The 17,930-nt window shown below is 43.5% G+C and overlaps 1 protein-coding gene across 12 annotated transcripts in view; it reads left to right on the top strand.

Annotated features, from left to right (window-relative positions):
* Positions 1–17,930, top strand: part of CELF6 (CUGBP Elav-like family member 6) — a 181,214-nt gene that overhangs the window by 97,521 nt on the left and 65,763 nt on the right. The window lies entirely within an intron of this gene.

The raw sequence follows: 17,930 nt of genomic DNA, 5'->3' as shown, positions 1-17,930 counted from the left end.
GGTCCAGTCGCAGATGACTCTGGGGTTGCAGCGCTCATCTTGCTTTATTGGCCGAGGGAGCCAGTGTACAGCTTCCGAGTCATGTGGCCAGCATGACTAAGCCGCTTCTGGCAAACCAGAGCAGCACACGGAAACGCCGTTTACCTTCCCACCAGAGCGGTACCTATTTATCTACTTGCACATTGATGTGCTTTCGAACTGCTAGGTTGGCAGGAGCTAGGACCGAGCAACAGGAGCTCACCGTGTCACAGGGATTCAAACCGCCGACCTTCTGATCGGCAAGCCCTAGGCTCTGTGGTTTAACCCACAGTGCCACCCACGTCCCTCTGCTAATATGCCCCAAACAATGGTAAACCTTGAAAGCCTTGTCATCCCCTCATCCACTTGAGTGCCAATTAATTACCTTGGTGCTCTGGCATGTGAGGTCATTGTTCATTATCTTGTAAGGCCAGAGGCAACAAGTTGGTGGAGCAGCAGAGATTACCCTTAACCATTGTTTAGTAGGCTGTATCCCAGCCCCACAAAGTCAGGGGCTTCTTTCCTCCACATGTCTCATCAGAAGTAAATCCGTTCAGTTTCGTGAGGCTTACTCCCAGGTAAGTGGGCCTAGAATTGCAGCCTAAATATGCTTTTAATATTTAGCCTTCTTAGAAACAGACTTTTCTAGCGCCTCTGCAATAAGCTGAAATGCCTTTGGCATATTGCATTTTCCAAAATCGCAAAAATAAAACAATTAAATAAACATAACAAGCAGCTGCAAACAGCCTCTAATTATAAAAATAAGAGAGAGTGCCAGACCATAAAATGTGTCAATCAAAACCAAATGCCTTTGCAAAAATAAAACCATCTTTACATATTGCCTTGAAGCTTGTACTGTGGAAGTAATATGAAGCCGGGAAGAAGGGATGCCTAGAAGCCACCACCAGAAAAGCCCTGTTCTGTGTCACCACCAATCATTTTCATGATGGTGGAGGGACACAAAGAAAGGCCTTTGCCAGAGGTCCCAACAAGTGGGGAAGTTTATATGGGGGAAGTCAGATCCCGGTTCCAGACTTCTCCAGTCCTGCGCCCCCCGGATGTTTTGAACTACAACTCCCACCAACAATGAAAATTTCCTATGCTGGCTGGGACTAATGGGAGGTGTACTCCAGAACATCTAGAGGGCTCCATGTTGAGGGAAGATTCCTTAGTCCAATTAATACGGCTATCGTAATTGATGCCTTGAACCGTGCCCAGGAACAAATCAGGAATCCATGTAGCTCAGACAAGAAAGCAACATCATCCTTACATTAGGCCCCTGAAAGCAGTCTGGCTGCAGCATTCTGCATCAACTAAAGTTTTTAAACACTTTTCAAAGATTGCCCCATAGAGAACTGAAGGCTTGGAAGTGGCAGTCAGCCATCGCTGCTTGTTTCATATGCAGCAGGCCTATCCAGACCATTTCTATTTTAGCAAGCCTATCCAGATGTATAATTTAGTTATGTATGCCTGTCTTAAACTTTTGCTGCTTTTATCTGTATCTTATTGATAATTTATAGGGTTCTATGTGCGCCACTTAAGGAATTTTTGATTAAGCGGTTTTCTAGGCTAAATAAATAAAGGAACTAGTAGCCATTGATAGCTTTGTTCCGCATTTGTCTACGCCCCTTTTAAAGCCATCGAAGTTGGTAGCTGTTCCCACATCTTGCCACAGAGGTTTACATTGTTTAACCATGTGCTGTGTGAAGAAATGCTTTGGTGCGTCCTGACCCTCTCGCCATATGGGTTCATGGAGTGTGCATAGTCTAAATTGAATGCAATCAAGGCATGAGTGATAGCGGTCAGTTCTGACTTCTCCAGAACAGGGTGCAACGGGGGTACCAGAAAAGGTTGTGCAAAGGCTCCCCCATGGGTGCCCATGTGCTGAAAAATCAAGCAAGGGTGGTTAAAACAAGAAACAAACAAATGTAAACGCAGCAGCCATCTTTTCCCAATCGCTATCCCTAGGCTTTGAGGCAGCATGTCTTTTAAAACCAGTTGTTATGGACTTCCCAGAAACATCTGCTTGGCCACTGTAGAAACAGAATTCGGATGAGTTGGGCTTTTGGTAGGATCCATCAGGGATCTAATTCTGTTACTAAGCCTCTTTACAGGGATAAAACCTGCCTTCAAAAGACAGGTATGAAATCGGGGGTGGGGGTGGGGATTGGGCTTTGTTTCTGCTAGAACACCATCTGCTTTTGTGTTCGGATTCTGTGCCAAGTGAAAAGCAATTCTGCAATCAGAATGCATTGTGGAAGTGTGCATGACGGAACCGCGTCATGAAAAGTGAGCCTAATTCTAAATGCATGCTGTTCTTCCCACGGGAAGACCGCATCCAGATTCTAGACAGGTCTCATAAGGCAGTGTTGGTCTTCTGCAAGAGTGGCATCTTCAGTCTCTGCCACAAGCCTCGTACCTTGCCTGATAGACTTCGCCCCCAGGCACCCAGAAATTGGCCCGTGCGAGCTGTGAGCAGGGAAGGTTGCTCTTTACTTGTTCGGTCAGTGAAGGGCAAATCCTTTTGGGAAAAGAAGGATCCCAAGAGAGAGAACGTACAAACCAACTGTGCATGCTTTGCAAAGTGACAGCTCTTCTCATATTAAGCACTTAGGGGGCCTCCCCACCCTTTTTAATGTAGCTGCTCTGTATATGGATTCTACATACAACTTGTTCTTTCTCAAAGAGAAATAAAGCAAAAGGCAGTCATTTATCTGCATATGTTAAGGGTATGCACTTTTTTTTTGGAAGAAAAGTCCAGTTTCTGCATTACAGATTGTCTATTTGCTGGCACTAAAGCTGTGTGACAATTGTGAATGGATGAAATCCATCTGCCGACCAGACTGGCTGTAAGAAAAAGCTGGTTGCAACTCCTCACGCAGGACCCTGGTGCAGGCTGAGGGGGGGGGGGGAGGGAATGCATATAGGTATGACTCAAACTTGCAGCTTCCAGTGCTGCAGTGGAGAGAACAGCCTCCAGACTACAGGCCTGGCCTTCAGAGAATAATCTTTCTTGCTCTCCTCTTGCTGGGACCTGGGCCAGTGGCCATGCTGTGAGCAGGTGAGAGGCTGGCCCGCAAGCAGGCAGTGCCTTGTGCAATGTAATCCTATGCATGTTTACTTGGAAGCAAATCCCTGTGTGTTCAGTGTGCATGGGATTTGAGCCTTCAGATGCAATAGGCAAGCCCTATTGAATGTGATGGGACTTTTAAGTAAACAAGCACAGGATTGCACCAAAAGTTTATCATGCCATTGGACAATCTGCCCATATCAGAGCTAGCATCTGTTGCAAGCAGCAGCTGATTTTGCACAGGGTATGAATATAGGAAGCTGTCATAACCTGAGTCACACCTTTGGTCCATCTAGTTTAGTGTTGCCCACACTGACTGGCAGCAGCTCTGCAGGGTTCCAGGCAAGGGTTTCTTCCAGCCCTAGCCAGTGATGGTGGGGATTGAACCTGTTGCTTTTTGCACACAAGGCAGATGCTCTATCACTGAGCCATGGCATTTCCCATGGCTCAGAATTATCTACACCAGGGGAGTGGGGTGAACCTTGGGCCCTCCAGATGTTGTTGAACTACAACTCACATCAGCCACAGCAAGCACAGGCTGGCAGCGTTTCTCCAGGGCACCCTTCCAAGTCTGAATTTGTTTCAAGAACTTTGCAACTTCCATGTATCCATGTATGGAATTTTCAGGAATGGCGAAACTTGCCGGAAAAATAAGAAATCAAGATGGCAAACCTTTTATAAAAGAATGGAAATGGTTTATGGAATAGTTACAAATAAACTGTAAAGGGATAAGAACATTGGCAGGATTATTGCAATAACCTGCAGTTTTATAAGAGTATCTATTTAAAGAAGAGGAACAAATGAGTAAATTAAGTTAATTTGGAAAATATTAAAAAATAAATTTAAGAAACCACAGAAAGAGGGGGAAGGAAGTTGAGTTTTGAAATGTTAAAATGATTGTAAAAATGTATAAAACTGAAAATCATTAAAAAAAGAACTTTGCAACTTCCAAGCTGGGTTACTCTAACATGCTCTCGGGGAAGACTGAGACTACCTGCAGATCACTGGGTGATTGCCAGTAAATTGGCAAGGGTTTCTGATAGTGTTGAGTAACGTTGCAACTTGTGGGAGGAGGGAATCCTTGTGCCTGTGGGCCTTCTGTGCTAATCACTGCTCTCTCAGCCCCCGTCTACTGGGCCAGATCATTGGTCCATCTAGTTCAATATTGTCTACACTGATTGGCAGTGGCCCTGCAGGATTGAGGCAAGGGTCTCTCCCAGCCCTAGCAGGAGATGGAGGGGACTGAACCTGACTTGCCACTGATTCCCAAAGCAAAGAATACAGCATACAGCCTGGTGTGTAACCATGGAGTGAGAGTCTCTGAAGAGTCCCCTGGTATGGAAATAGGGGGCATTGAATGCTTGCGCCCCAGTTTGCATCTTTGTAATGTTGAAAGGTGGGGAAGCAGGGTGTATTTGGGGAGCCTGCAACAGCCATTTCTGTGATTGTGCATGTGAGGTTGGGGAGAGAGAAAGAGAGCGACAGAGAGACGGAGGAATTGGCAGCTGGCTGCCCTGTCGGTAACAAGCAGCCGGTCCATTTGTATTCAGAGGGTGGTGCCAGGAGAGAGATGTCTGGCTACTTTGCTACGGGCGCTGCAAGAACGCAGGAGGGAAACATGGGGAAGCTTGAATGGGATGTGGCAGAAAGAAAAAGCGGAAGGGAGACCCAGCAGAGGAGGAGCTGGGAAGAGAGGGAGCAAGGGTGGAAGTGGGACCAACATAGTTTGCTGCGCAGCTACATCCACAATCCCTTGATACGTTGCATCATCATCATCATTTAAAAAAACCTGTCATTCCATCAAGTGGCTGAGAGCGGTGGTGCACACAGGGTTCGGCACAGCTTAGCTTCACAACCACCCTGTGAGGTAGCACATTTCAGAGAGGGAGCCGTGTTAATCAGTTCCGGGAATTCCAGAAAACAAGAAGCATGTGGCAACTAAAACAACCTGCTGATCTCGAGTTTTGCAGCAAGTTTGTTCCTATTCATTTAGGACTCAGTCTAAATGGAAAGCACAAGGGTGGAGGAGATTGGCTGTTTTGTGCCGGGGTCCTGCTTAAGGGTTTTGCCTGGCATCTGGGTGGCCACTGTGAGGACAGGATCCTGCATTGCAGGGGGTTGGACTAGATGATCCTCTGGGTACCTTCCAACTCTATAATTCTAGATGGGTCATTGGCCTGATACAGAAGGGCGTTCTTATGTTCTTATGCTAAGTGAAGAGCAGGTTCCATGGAGAAGGAATGTGAGAGAATTTACTCAGCTTTGGTTCTTGTTAAATGGTTACCCTGATTAATCCACACTTTCCAAAATAAGAACCGAAGCACAACCATCCTTTGAAATTTGCACACCTCTGAGTTTTGCAGTGTGGTTCTTCAGCCAAACAGTGTGTACAAAAATACATATGTTAGTGAAAATAACATTCCCAAGTGCTTTTTTATTAGGGGGAATTGCTTTGCAAAAATGTGTATCTTAGGCAAAAAGTACATGCAAACATGTAAAGGGACCCCTGATCATCGGGTCCAGTCATGGCCGACTCTGGGGTTGTGGCACTCATCTTGCTTTATTGGCCGAGGGAGCTGGCGCCCAGCTTCTGGGTCATTCGAACCGCCAACCTTCTGAACGGCAAGTCCTAGGCTCTGTGGTTTAACCCACAGCGCCACCCGTGTCCCATGCAAACATGTATATTAAGAGAAATTAATGCTAACATGCTGGTGAATATTCGTGAGGGGTTATTTTTATTTTTAAGAAAATTGCAAGCAGATGTGGCGATCCGAACTTAAGACTGGGTAAATACAAAAATGAAAGAAAACCTAAGCCAACACGTTCTCCCATCCACAGTGCATGCATATATAGAGATCAGTTGTGGGTGGTGGTGGTCTGGGGACCACAATAGCATGAAATGGGGGTGCAGGGAGAATCTAGCATGTATCCCCCAGATGCAGCAGCAGCTGCCTCTCCTGCCTCATTTCCGCCTCTCTCAGAGGTTAGTCAGCCCCCAAAGTTCAGCTTACACAAGGCAGGCTTGACATTTATAAACATCAGACAGTCCCAGAGAATCAATAGAGTTTAATAACCAGCGAGCAAAGCAGAGAGAGACACATCAAAATGACATTGGCCTGTTCAGTAAATGTTATTCTAAATCATACTCACTGGAGTTTTATTACATTAAGCATATAGCAGAGAGACAGATTCCATCAAAGGCCATTTCGCTCATAAAGGTGATTGGCAGCTCAGCAGCAGTGGGCCTCACCTGCTCCCCTCCCTCCCCGTTTCAGGGAAGAAGGGGGGGTGGAGACCCACAACCACCACTGTTTGTTTCCTCGGTGCTTCATCAGCTGCGAGGATTCTTGATGTAGCGCATGCTGATGACTGGGCTGTCATCTGAGATTTCACTCCCGACATGCAAACGCAGATATCTTTGGCCACCCAAGCAGGAAGCAGAAGAATCTCTGCATGTCTTACCCACTCTGAACATTTCCCAGAAGGAAACCTGTGCAGTAAAGGAGAGGGGGCCCCAAAGCAAGAAAGAGGGAGAAGCTATTGTAGAAGGCTGATTACTTTGCTCCATTACCCTATCCAAGTCACATGTTCCGAAACAATACGCAAACTAGAGCATGCAACAAAATAAATGCTAAATAGAAGCATATTTCTGCATCGAGGTTTGTAGAGAGCTTTAAATGTGCTTTCAGGAGTTGCTGTCATTTGCTTTCTTTTCTTAAAAAACAAAAGCCTGTTTCCCTGCCCTCCACAACCAGGAATCTTTCTTAACCCACACAAAACCAGGTGACATTTTTCAGTGGATCAATGTTACGTTGGTGCAAGATAGCCTTTGCCAACCTGGTGCCCTCCAGGTGTTTTGTACTACAACTCCCAGCTAACAGCAGTTGAAGACCAAAAACATCTGGAAGGCACCAAGTTGGCAGTGTTTGATGTACAAGCACACAAATTTATAGTTTTGTGGAAATTTTTGTCAGAATTTGTTTTTTTAAAAAAAATATTTTTATTCATTTTCCACAAAAGAAAAAAAACAACCATTTTTTATACAATCAATTCACATTTTATCACACATTCATCTCTTTTTTTGACTTCCCTCAGCTCCTCTGCCGATCTTTCGTTTGCATCAATATTATTAACGCATTTCTTAACTTAGTATTGCCTTTAGATATCTCCTTCCCTCCTCTTATTTTCTTTTTAACAATATTCCTCTGTTTTTCACAGAGTCTCTTGAAAACCAACAAGCGTTATCTGTTCATCACATATGCCTTTCAGATAATCTGTAAATCTTCCCCAGTCCTCGATGAACTTTTGGTCTCGTTGATACCAAATCTTCCCTGTTAGTTTGTCCAGTTCTGCATAATCAGTCAATTTCAGTCTCCATTCTTCCACCGTCGGTAACTCTTCCTGTTTCCATTTTTGGGCCAGAAGTATTCTCGCTGCTGTAACTGCGTATTGGAAAAGTTTACAGTCTTTCTTACTTATCTCATTTCCTACCAATCCCAATAAGAAGGCCTCCGGTTTCTTAATAAACGTATATTTCAACATCTTTTTCAATTCATTATATATCATTTCCCAGAAGCCTCTCACCTTTTTACACTCCCACCACATATGATAGAATGTCCCTTCTTTTTCTTTACATTTCCAACACTTATTACATGTTTTGTACATTTTAGCTAGTTTTACTGGCGTTATATACCATCTATATACCATTTTCATCACATTTTCCTTTAACGCAGTACATGCCGTAAATTTTAATCTTTCATTCCATAATTTTGACCATTCGTCATATTGTATATTATAACCAAAATCTCTGGCCCAATGTATCATTACCGATTTGACCTCTTCATCTTTTGTATACCACTCCAGCAACATTTTATACATTTTAGACAAATTTTTATACTCATTATTCAATATCTCTAGTTGAAATTTTGATTCTTTTTCTCCATATCCATATATTTTACAATCTTTTTTAAACATTTCACAGACCTGATAGTAGTGCAACCAATCATAGACAAATTCTTTTACTTCTTCATAGGGTTTCATTTTCCATTTCCCCCCTTCTTTAACTGTTAATTCTCCATATGTTATCCACCTCCCCCTCATATTGATCTTTTTTACGCTCATCACTTCTAAGGGTGAAATCCAGTGGGGGAGTTTAAATTCTAACAAATTTTTAAACCTGTCCCATACATTTATTAACAACCTTCGGAAGATGTGGTTTTCAAACCCTTTATGAATTTTCTTCTTTTCATACCATATATAGGTGTGCCAACCAAATCTATTATCAAACCCTTCCAAATCCAACAATTCTCCATTTTCTAATTTAATCCACTCCTTTAACCAGCATAAGCAAGATGCTTCATAATATAGTTTCAAATCTGGCAGGGCGAAGCCACCTATTTCCTTCGCATCTGTTAGTAACTTACCGTATTTTTCACTCTATAAGACGCACCAGACCATAAGACGCACCTAGTTTTAGGAGGAGGAAAACAAGAAAAAAAATATTCTGAATCCCAGAAGCCAGAACAGCAAGAGGGATCGCTGTGCAGCGAAAGCAGCAATCCCTCTTGCTGTTCTGGCTTCTGTGATAGCTGCGCAGCATGCATTCACCCCATAAGACGCACACACATTTCCCCTTCCTTTTTAGGAGGGAAAAAGTGAGTCTTATAGAGCAAAAAATACAGTAAACTGAATCCTTGGCTTCTTACCCTGCCAGATATACCTTGATATTATCTTTTGCCATTCTTTGAATATTGATGTCCCCTTGATTATCAGGAGTGATTGAAATAAGAATAACATCTTTGGTAGCACGCTCATCTTTATCGTTGATATTCTCCCCCAAAAGGATAACTTCAACCTTCCCCACACCTCCAAATCCCTTTTTATACCATTCCACACAGGTATATAGTTATTTTGAAACAAATCTATATTTCTGGGGGTTAACCAAATTCCTAAATATCTCACTTTGTTCACCACCTCTATTCCAGTTTGTTGTTGCATTACCTCTATTGATTCTTGTTTCATATTTTTCGCAATAATTTTTGTCTTCTTTTTGTTTAAATAAAACCCTGCAACTTGACCGAATTGATCTATTTCTTCTAATATTCTTTTAACACTTCCCAGTGGTTCCTCCACTGTTATTACCAGATCATCTGCAAACGCTTTAACTTTATATTCATTTTTACCCACAGTCACCCCTTTTATTTCTTCATTTTTCCTTATTGACTTTAACAGAACTTCCAGGACCAAGATGAATAATAATGGCGATAACGGGCATCCCTGTCTTGTACCTTTGTTTATTTTTATATCTTCTGTCATAATATTGTTTACTATCAACTTTGCTTTCTGCTCTGTATATAATGCTTTTATTCCGTTAAAAAATTCCTTACCCACTTCCATATATTCTAAATTCTTTAACATAAAATCCCATGATATATTATCAAAGGCCTTTTCAGCATCCACAAAAATCATCATAGCTTGTTTCTCATTCCTGGCATTCAGATATTCTAAAATATTAATTATATTTCTTATATTATCTTTCATCTGTCTGCCAGGAAGGAAACCTGTCTGATCCTTGTGTATAATTTCTCGTAGAACCTTTTTCATCCTATTTGCTAAAATACTTGCGAAGATTTTGTAGTCAGTATTTAACAATGAAATAGGCCTGTAATTTTTAACTTGCGTTTTGTCAGAATTTGAACCCACTTTCCTTTTGGAATTAAGCATATCAAGTTCCCCCAACCCACAAAAACAAGAACAAAATTTGAGATTTGCATGGCTGTTTAATGTAGACTCTTTGTAACAAGAATTGTTTTTCTCTGACAGCTTCTCCTTTCGAATAAATTTGTCTTTACCTGAAATTTTCCCCAGTATCTTTTAAAATTCCCCCGGCCTCCCTATTCCGGCATCTGATCAGCACACTAAGAAATTGAATCTCCAGTTTTTAGCTCCCTACACAGACCTTTTGTAATCCGGAGCCTCAAAGAGAGAACTTTAAGCCTTCCTTACACTGCTTCTGTGGTGTTTCTGAGACATGGATTACATGAAAGCCCCAATCCAGATGTCCACATGATCTCACAAGATATTTGGCCCTGTTCATCCAGGTACAGATATAGGATTTGGGCTTGTTCCCAAGGTAGCTGTGGTAAAAAAATAATCAGAACTTGCTTCAACATTGGAAGTCAAATGGAATCCATTCCAGAAGTCCGTTCGACTTCCAAAGCGTTCAAAAACCAAATTGCAGCTTCAGATTGGCTGCAGGAAGCTCCTGCAGCCAATCAGAAGCCATGGAAGCCCCTTGGACGTTCGGGTTCCAAAAGAACATTCGCAAACCGGAACAATCACTTCCATCTTTATGGCGTTCGGGAGCCAAAACGTCCAAGTTCCAGGGCATTTGGGATCCAAGGTACAACTGTATTACGAGATGGCATTCACCACACCAGGGCAAATTGGTATCGTGCTTTGCCATGGCAAATGCAAGGATGAATTTCAAAGAAAATAACTTGCAAGACAAATGGCATCAGAAATAGGCCCCGTTCTTTTCAACGGGGCTGACTTCAAGATAAGTATGTAGACTACAACCAACTTGAGAGGGTCAAATTGTAATGTGACAGTGAATTTGCCACACTAAGAGGTAACTTGTGACACCCACACCATTTAGTTTCCAGGAATGTTTCTCTGTCGTTCCTTACGTTGCTGTTCTTAGCCTGGCATGTCTTTGCTACTGATTCCCTGCCAGCACTTTCAGCGATTGACTGAAAGTTGTCATCCTCAACTTGGGATCCACTGACCACAGTCAAATTGATCTCTGAGTAAACACACATAGAATCGCACTGGCAAGATGCCAGTTTGGGAAAGGGTTTGTAATACAGTGGTACCTCGTGTTAAGAACTTAATTCGTTCCAGAGGTCCATTCTTAACCTGAAACTGTTCTTAACCTGAAGCACCACTTTAGCTAATGGGGCCTCCTGCTGCCACCGCGCCGCCAGAGCACGATTTCTGTTCTCATCCTGAAGCAAAGTTCTTAACCCGAGGTACTATTTCTGGGTTAGCAGAGTCTGTAAGCTGAAGCGTCTGTAACCCGAGGTACCACTGTAATGGAATCTGCTTCAGTGGCTAGGATTCAGTTTGCATATACTGTATGTATTCATGGAAAGATAGGCTCATTGTGAGCAGATGCCAAGATGATACCACCATCTGGAAAGGAGGCTCCGCCTACAAGGTATCACACATTCATCCACCTTATTGTGTGAGGCTTCCTGTCCACTCCCCTTTCAGCTGTGCTCTTGCTCTGTCAACCACAGTCAAGACACTCGCTCAAGGCTGGGAGCTGTGTGCCCCATATCCACAAAAAAAAGCCATCTTACTTGTACAAATCAGTGCAATGAGCTGAATATCCCGCCATTCAACCTTTGCTGTTTGTGTTTTAATTTGCCCTGAAAGTCTCTGTATATCTTTGACTTTCTGGGGTCGTGTGTGTGTGTGTGTGTATTATTCGCATTAGCCAACGGCCATGGCAACATAAAACAAGCAATATATACAAATAAAAAGACAGCAATGGGTAAAAAGGGCAAATGACCAAGATTATCGTTCAGATAGTGGCCCTTAATCGCATTGCACCCTCGATAAACCTAGCAACCTTTGCATCTGAGGATGGGCAAGTCTGTCTGGTTTGGTTTCCCAGAGTTTCTCATTTCTTCAATCTTAAATTAAGTTCTCCACATTTCAACATCTGTTTGAGCATTTATTTATTTATTTATTTAAAGTATAATTCCCCCCACCAATATTCACATGCTTTTATGCAATTTTGTCTAATAAACACATTTTTTGCAAAGCAATTTCCCTAATATAATGCATTTTTCATACTTTCCCCAGTGATATATATGTTTTCATGCACACTTGACTCTAGTATACACATTTTTGTACACGTTACTCACAGGAAAATTTTGAAGGTCAGCTCTATTTCAGTTTGCGTATTATTATTTCGGAAAGCGTGGATTTGTTAGGTTTTCCTTTAAATGTGAACGAAATCTAATTTCTCTTCCCATCCATCTCCCAGCCCTAGTTACACATAGATAATGTGCATGCTGAATTAAAGTGTTCACAATGTACTTAACATCATTTAATATGCACAATTAATATATTTAAATATATATAATTAAATACACAAGAGACGTAATATATTAAATTATTAAACAAATCCAATACACAGATTGCATGAGCTTTTGCTAACAATGCATGCACACAATTTTTTTTAAAAAGGCTTTAAGATGTTTTTTCTTGAATGTTGCCGAGGGCCACCAAAAAAGGCTTTGTGGGCCACATGCAGCCCTTGGGCTGTGGGTTGGACCACCCTTAAACCCCTTTAATGTCTTTTTCCATCACTGCTGCAGTCCCTTGTTGACACCAGAAAGCAGCTGGCCAGGTTCCTTCTTCTCCCCTCCGCACACCGCATATTCTTCTTTGTTGGCAGGACTGCATGCACTAATTTGTTTAGTCTTTCTTGTATACAATTACATCCCCACTTGCCCCATGAAATCTTGTGGAAGGGCCCTAGCTCAGTGGGTGGAGCACCTTTGCTTTACATGCATAAGGTCCTAGGTTCAAATCCTGGCACCTCCAGGTAGGGATGAGAAAAGACTCCTGCCTCAGACCCTCGAGAGTTGCTGCCAGTCTTATGTGTTTTTTATGTGCCATAAAAACACAGAGCAAATAAAGAATTACAGGTGTAAAAACTGGGAAAAGTGAATTCAAGTTAAAAGCGTATGCAGATGACCTAGTGATAACAGTGGAAGAACCTGAAACTTCACTCCCTAAAGTAATAGAAAAAATTCAGAATTTTGGGGAAGTGGCAGGATTTAAGCTAAATAGGAATAAAACTAAATTATTAGTTAAAAACAATCCTGAGCTGGATAATTCAATGGCCTGTCTCTGTATAAAGCAGCTTCGTCGGGAGTGAAAAGGCTGTTAAACAACTCCCGGCAAGGGCAACGCCTTTTCCATCTCTTGCAGCAACTAAAATCCTGCACAATATGGCTTGCCGTCCTGGGCAGCTTGCTTGGTCCAGCTGATTATTATGATTTCCCTTCCACTGTGTGTTTATTGGCCGCTGACTATGCATTGGGCAGCTGAAGGGACACCCGGCGTAATCTGAACCATAATTCTCGGCACACTTTTCCCACTCCACCTGCGCCTTCCTGGACCCCGTTACCCCCCGACTCCGCCCGAGGACCCCCGCAATTATAATCAGCTCACAAAGTAAATTGTTCATCTGTGGCTTGCCTCCCCGGTTGCCATGGCTACCCTTATCAAGCACACGGCACGTCTCCATGGCAACGCCAGGGAAGCACTGGCTGTTGCCCGAGCAACGGATATAATTGTAGTGCTTGTAGGATGGGGAGGGAGGATAAAGTGTGGGGGGGAGAGAAGGGAGGGGGAGAGGGTAGGCGACAAAGCATGAAATTGCTCGGTAGGTTCAGCAGAAGGAACAATGAAACAGCAAAAGAGCCACGTCCCCTTGGTGTGTGTACAACAAAAGAAGTGACATCCCCTCGATGTGCCTGTGTTATGTGCCTACAAACACAACAAGCAGCATTCTTCTTGTGTGACAAAATTGGAAGCCTTCTGTTCAGTGGGCAAGCGACCTGCTGGGGGAGCGGTTTCGGTTCTAATAAAATAGGGTTCTTTTCAGAATTGTGATGTCAGTTGTGCGAAGTTCTGTGGGGCTCCTGCCCTGGTTTCTGGTACATTCTGTAGGGCCAGGATTTCTCTGGGTTTCACTGGGATTTTGCTGGGTTTCAGGCATCCTTCTGAATGAAGGAAGGACAACGAACTGTAGGGATGGGTGGATCTGTCCATTTTGGTTTTTCAGAGTTTTTCATTTTCCCACATTTCCCCACCAGTTTGTAATTTTCTTTTCAGTCCTCATGAAAATTCACCAGGATTGCAATGCACATTTCCCTTAATGTGAATATTAGGCAAAAATGCATGTCTAATATTCACATTTCCCCAAAACAACTTCCCTGATACGATGCAATTTCATATGCTATTTCCAGTGATGCATGCATCCTTACACACATTTTATCCCAGTATATGTATTTTTGTACACATTTCTTGTCACTGCAAAATTCAGTGAAGTGTGAATTTTTGAAAGATGGGAGTGTTTAGGTTCGCATATTGTTTTGGAAAGTGTGATTGCGGAAGAGTCACCTTTAAATACGTACCAAATCAAATTTCTTCCCCATCCCTACCTAGGAGCAGGCTTGGTGGGGAGGTGGGTGGTAACACCCAAGCAGTGGGCTGCAATGTATTTGGAAGGGAATGGTGTAAAATGTCCCGTGTGTCTTTGATATGTGGCTCTGTGCAATCCTCAACTTATCTGATCAGAAGTGAGCACCATTGAGTTCATTGGGGCTTACTCACAGGCAAAGTAGGTGTAGGATTGCAGCCTGTGAGTCTGTCAGTGTGTGTGAACAGCAAAGTAAATGATCATATCAGGGACCTAGAATGAGCCAGTATGGTTGGACTTGGACCTGGGAGAGTTCAAATCCCCACTTAGCCATGAAGCTCACCGGGTGACCTTTGGCCACTCACGATCTCTTTGCCTAACCTACCTTACAGGGTTGTTGTGAGAGCAAAATGTAGAGTGGGAGAACCATGAGTCCTTTGGAGGGGAAGTGGGATATACAGGACGTGGTGATTGTGATAGAAATCAGGTTCACAGCAGGGACAGGCTTTGATTAAGACAAAGAGATGCATACAGGGATATCAACCAAGACAGGATCTTCACCAAGGCTCTGGAATTTGCTTCTTAGGGAGACAACACCTGCTCTGCTTTTCAACATCTAGTAAAGCTGATGTTTTTCCATATTGCTTTTTGTGGTAAAAGATGTTGGCATGCTTATCCTCTGATTTTGTGTATTTGTTTTCCACCGTTGTGTTTTACCGATCTTAAAAGAATTGTTTTACTTTTGTGCTTCTTTCTTTATTGTACTATAATTTATTGTTCAATACTTTGTGGGCCCTGGGATTGGGGGGTGAGAATATAAAAATACATAACCAATCAGTTTCTGATTTGTAAAAAATGTTACTTGAAGAAGACAGAGAGAGAGAGATTGCACACACTTTTGTAAACCAAGAAAATCTTTAGTAAAAATACATTTTTAAAAAATGCATAACCAATCAGTTTTGACAAACAATGACCAAGAAATCCAGTTGAGGTGGCCTTTGTCTTTTGCATCTTCAAGGCAATAGGAATTCAGGGTCGAAAGAGTTATCCCTGTTGGAACATGCAGGGAGTTTACTATCTAGCTGGTCAGTTCTGGGCACCTTATTTTTATACCGAGAAAGTTTCAGGGTTGTTGGGTTTTGGGGGGAGGGGGGTCTTGCTTCTGTTGCACTGTAGTTCAAGAGTGAACCTACAGATGGTTGTGGTGCTGTGACACTGGGGAAGTATTACAGAACAACTAGCAAAGCAGAATGATGCATGGTTGGTCAGTAAAAGATTTACCACTATTGTGCTATTATTGCACCAATGAGATATTGCTGGATGCACTCCGATGTTGTGGTGGCAGCACCTGGGCAAGCCATGCTTCCTCAGCACTGCTGGCTGATAGCATGGAACAAAGGGGCAATAGCTCAGCGATCTACCTGAGAGGCAGCCAGAGCACCCTGTGAGCATCAAGTACAGCAGAGAATGAACCTGGGGATTGGTTGGGAGCAGGTGAAAAGGTGAAGCTAAAGGAACCCTGTATGGTTAAGTCCAGTTGAAGGCAACTATGGGGTTGTGGCACTCATCTCGCTGCCAAGGGAGCCGGCCACAGACAGGTCATGTGGCCAGCATGACTAAACCGCTTCTGGCGCAATGGGACGCCGTGACGTGTGCCAGAGCGCGTGGGAATGGGTATCTTTCTAAAGCCTGTGCAGAAGGCACCCTAGCAACTGTCCGTCTCCCAGATCTGCTCCTCAGTCTGCCCATACAAACATTGGGAGATTTTCTGCGTGGGAGGGATGGCACACTATTTTATTTATTTTTTATTACTACTTTCTCTTTTTCGCTTCTGAAATTTTGTGTCCCTAAGAACTTTGTGCCCAGGGCAACTGCCCCTGTGGCCCTGACCACGCTACGCCCCTGGGTGGTGGTGAATCTGGAGAGGCTCTTTCGAGGGCAACACTGAGACTAAGAAGGGGGAAGCAGTGCGATCCACTGAATTGGAGAAGGCAGGCCGGTGAAGGCTGGCTGATGGTAGACTGATGTTGGTGGAGCAGGGCCTCATTCACTCCAGAGGACCAGCCTCCACTGGATTCTAGCACAAATCCATCTGGAGTAAAAGGCTATGGGTACGTCTGAGGCCCCTTTATCGCCACTTTTCCTCGCGAGCGCAGTAGATTGGCCTGCCGTCAGTCAGGAGCTGCTTGGGCACATTTGGGAAGCTATCTGGGAACTGCCCATTTTGGACCCCTCTTTGCCTTCCCATTGCTGGGGCACAGCAAGAGGGAAGATTGATAGTGTTAGCCTTGGAGAGTATGTTGCACGGTGTTATCTCATTTGAGAGCCATTTATCTCATTTCCTGCAGGGCAATACAGATCTGCAGAGGCCCACATGGCAGGCAGGTTAGAAGAGCATGCATTGAGGATGCGCAAGCGCCATTAATGCTTTCCGGCCACAGCAGGCCATTAGCAGACTGGCACAGTGCCCTGAGCCCCTAGGGCAGTCCCAGGCACAGGAAGGACCCATTGGACAGAGCTTTATCTCGGGGTGCTAGCACTACGAATCGGCTACCAGTCTCCTTTGTTATCCTCTGTTTATCCCAATGTAATTTAACCTATTCCAGGTGAAGGGCAAAAACCAGTCTCACTTGTTGCATCAGTATATTCATGATTGCCATGAGCTCCAAGACTTTGTGTGCTGCTTCTTCTGGAAAGGGAAGGTGTAGGGACCGCAGTTTTGTGTCGTGGTTGCTGTGTAAGAAGTCTCAGACGCACACTCTTAAGAGTGCTGAGTAGCAAAGAACACTTTACTTTGGTCTCTCTTATACAACTCTATTATCATTAGCGCCAACTAGTGAGACTAACTGTAACTGCACTTACTTTACTACTAGTACTACTACTATTACTACTATTAAAATTTGTATACCGCCCTATACCTGCAGGTCTCAAGGCGTTTAAACAGGATAAAATCACAATATAAAAACACAAAATGCATAACTCCCAGATCCTGTATGGGTATGTTCACAACACCAGCTGATTTCCAAAGGATAACAGGGGCACTGAATCTGCATGGAGTCACTGAGAAGTATTCTGTTTCCAGGTCTGGATGCAGAAAAGTCCATTTCTCGTTACAGTGGAGCTCAGCTTTGCATCCAAGGAAATGGACTCTGTGTCATTATGTAGCACCATTATGTCCACGGGGTGTTTTGCTCAGAGGGATGTTATGCAGGCTGCTTGGTGTGCACTCCCCTGGCACTTTTAAGCCGGGGTGGGGAACCCAGGGTCTTGCAGATGTTGCTTGATTGTTGTTGTTGTAGTCCAATTACATCTGGAAGACCAGTTTCCCCTCCACCGAGGTAAGAAAGGAGAGGAAGAAAAACAACAACACAGCACTCATATTTGAGAAGTGAGACATGCACACCTCTGAAAAGTATTAGATTTCCCCCCTCCAAATGAAATGAATTGTAGAATTGTAGAATTGTAAATGAATTGCTGTTTGCTGTGATGAAATTGCATAACTTATGTAATTAATTAGGTAAATTACAAAAGTTACATGGTCGTTCCACTATTCTGCCCCATGGGTTTCAAAGCAAAGGAAACACAGTGCATTTGGGGAGAGGGGATGTAATCAGCTAT

The sequence above is a fragment of the Podarcis filfolensis genome (genome assembly GCF_964270895.1).
Source record: "Podarcis filfolensis genome assembly, chromosome: 14".
Taxonomy (NCBI): domain Eukaryota; kingdom Metazoa; phylum Chordata; class Lepidosauria; order Squamata; family Lacertidae; genus Podarcis; species Podarcis filfolensis.
This window is presented reverse-complemented; position numbering and strand designations above follow the sequence as displayed.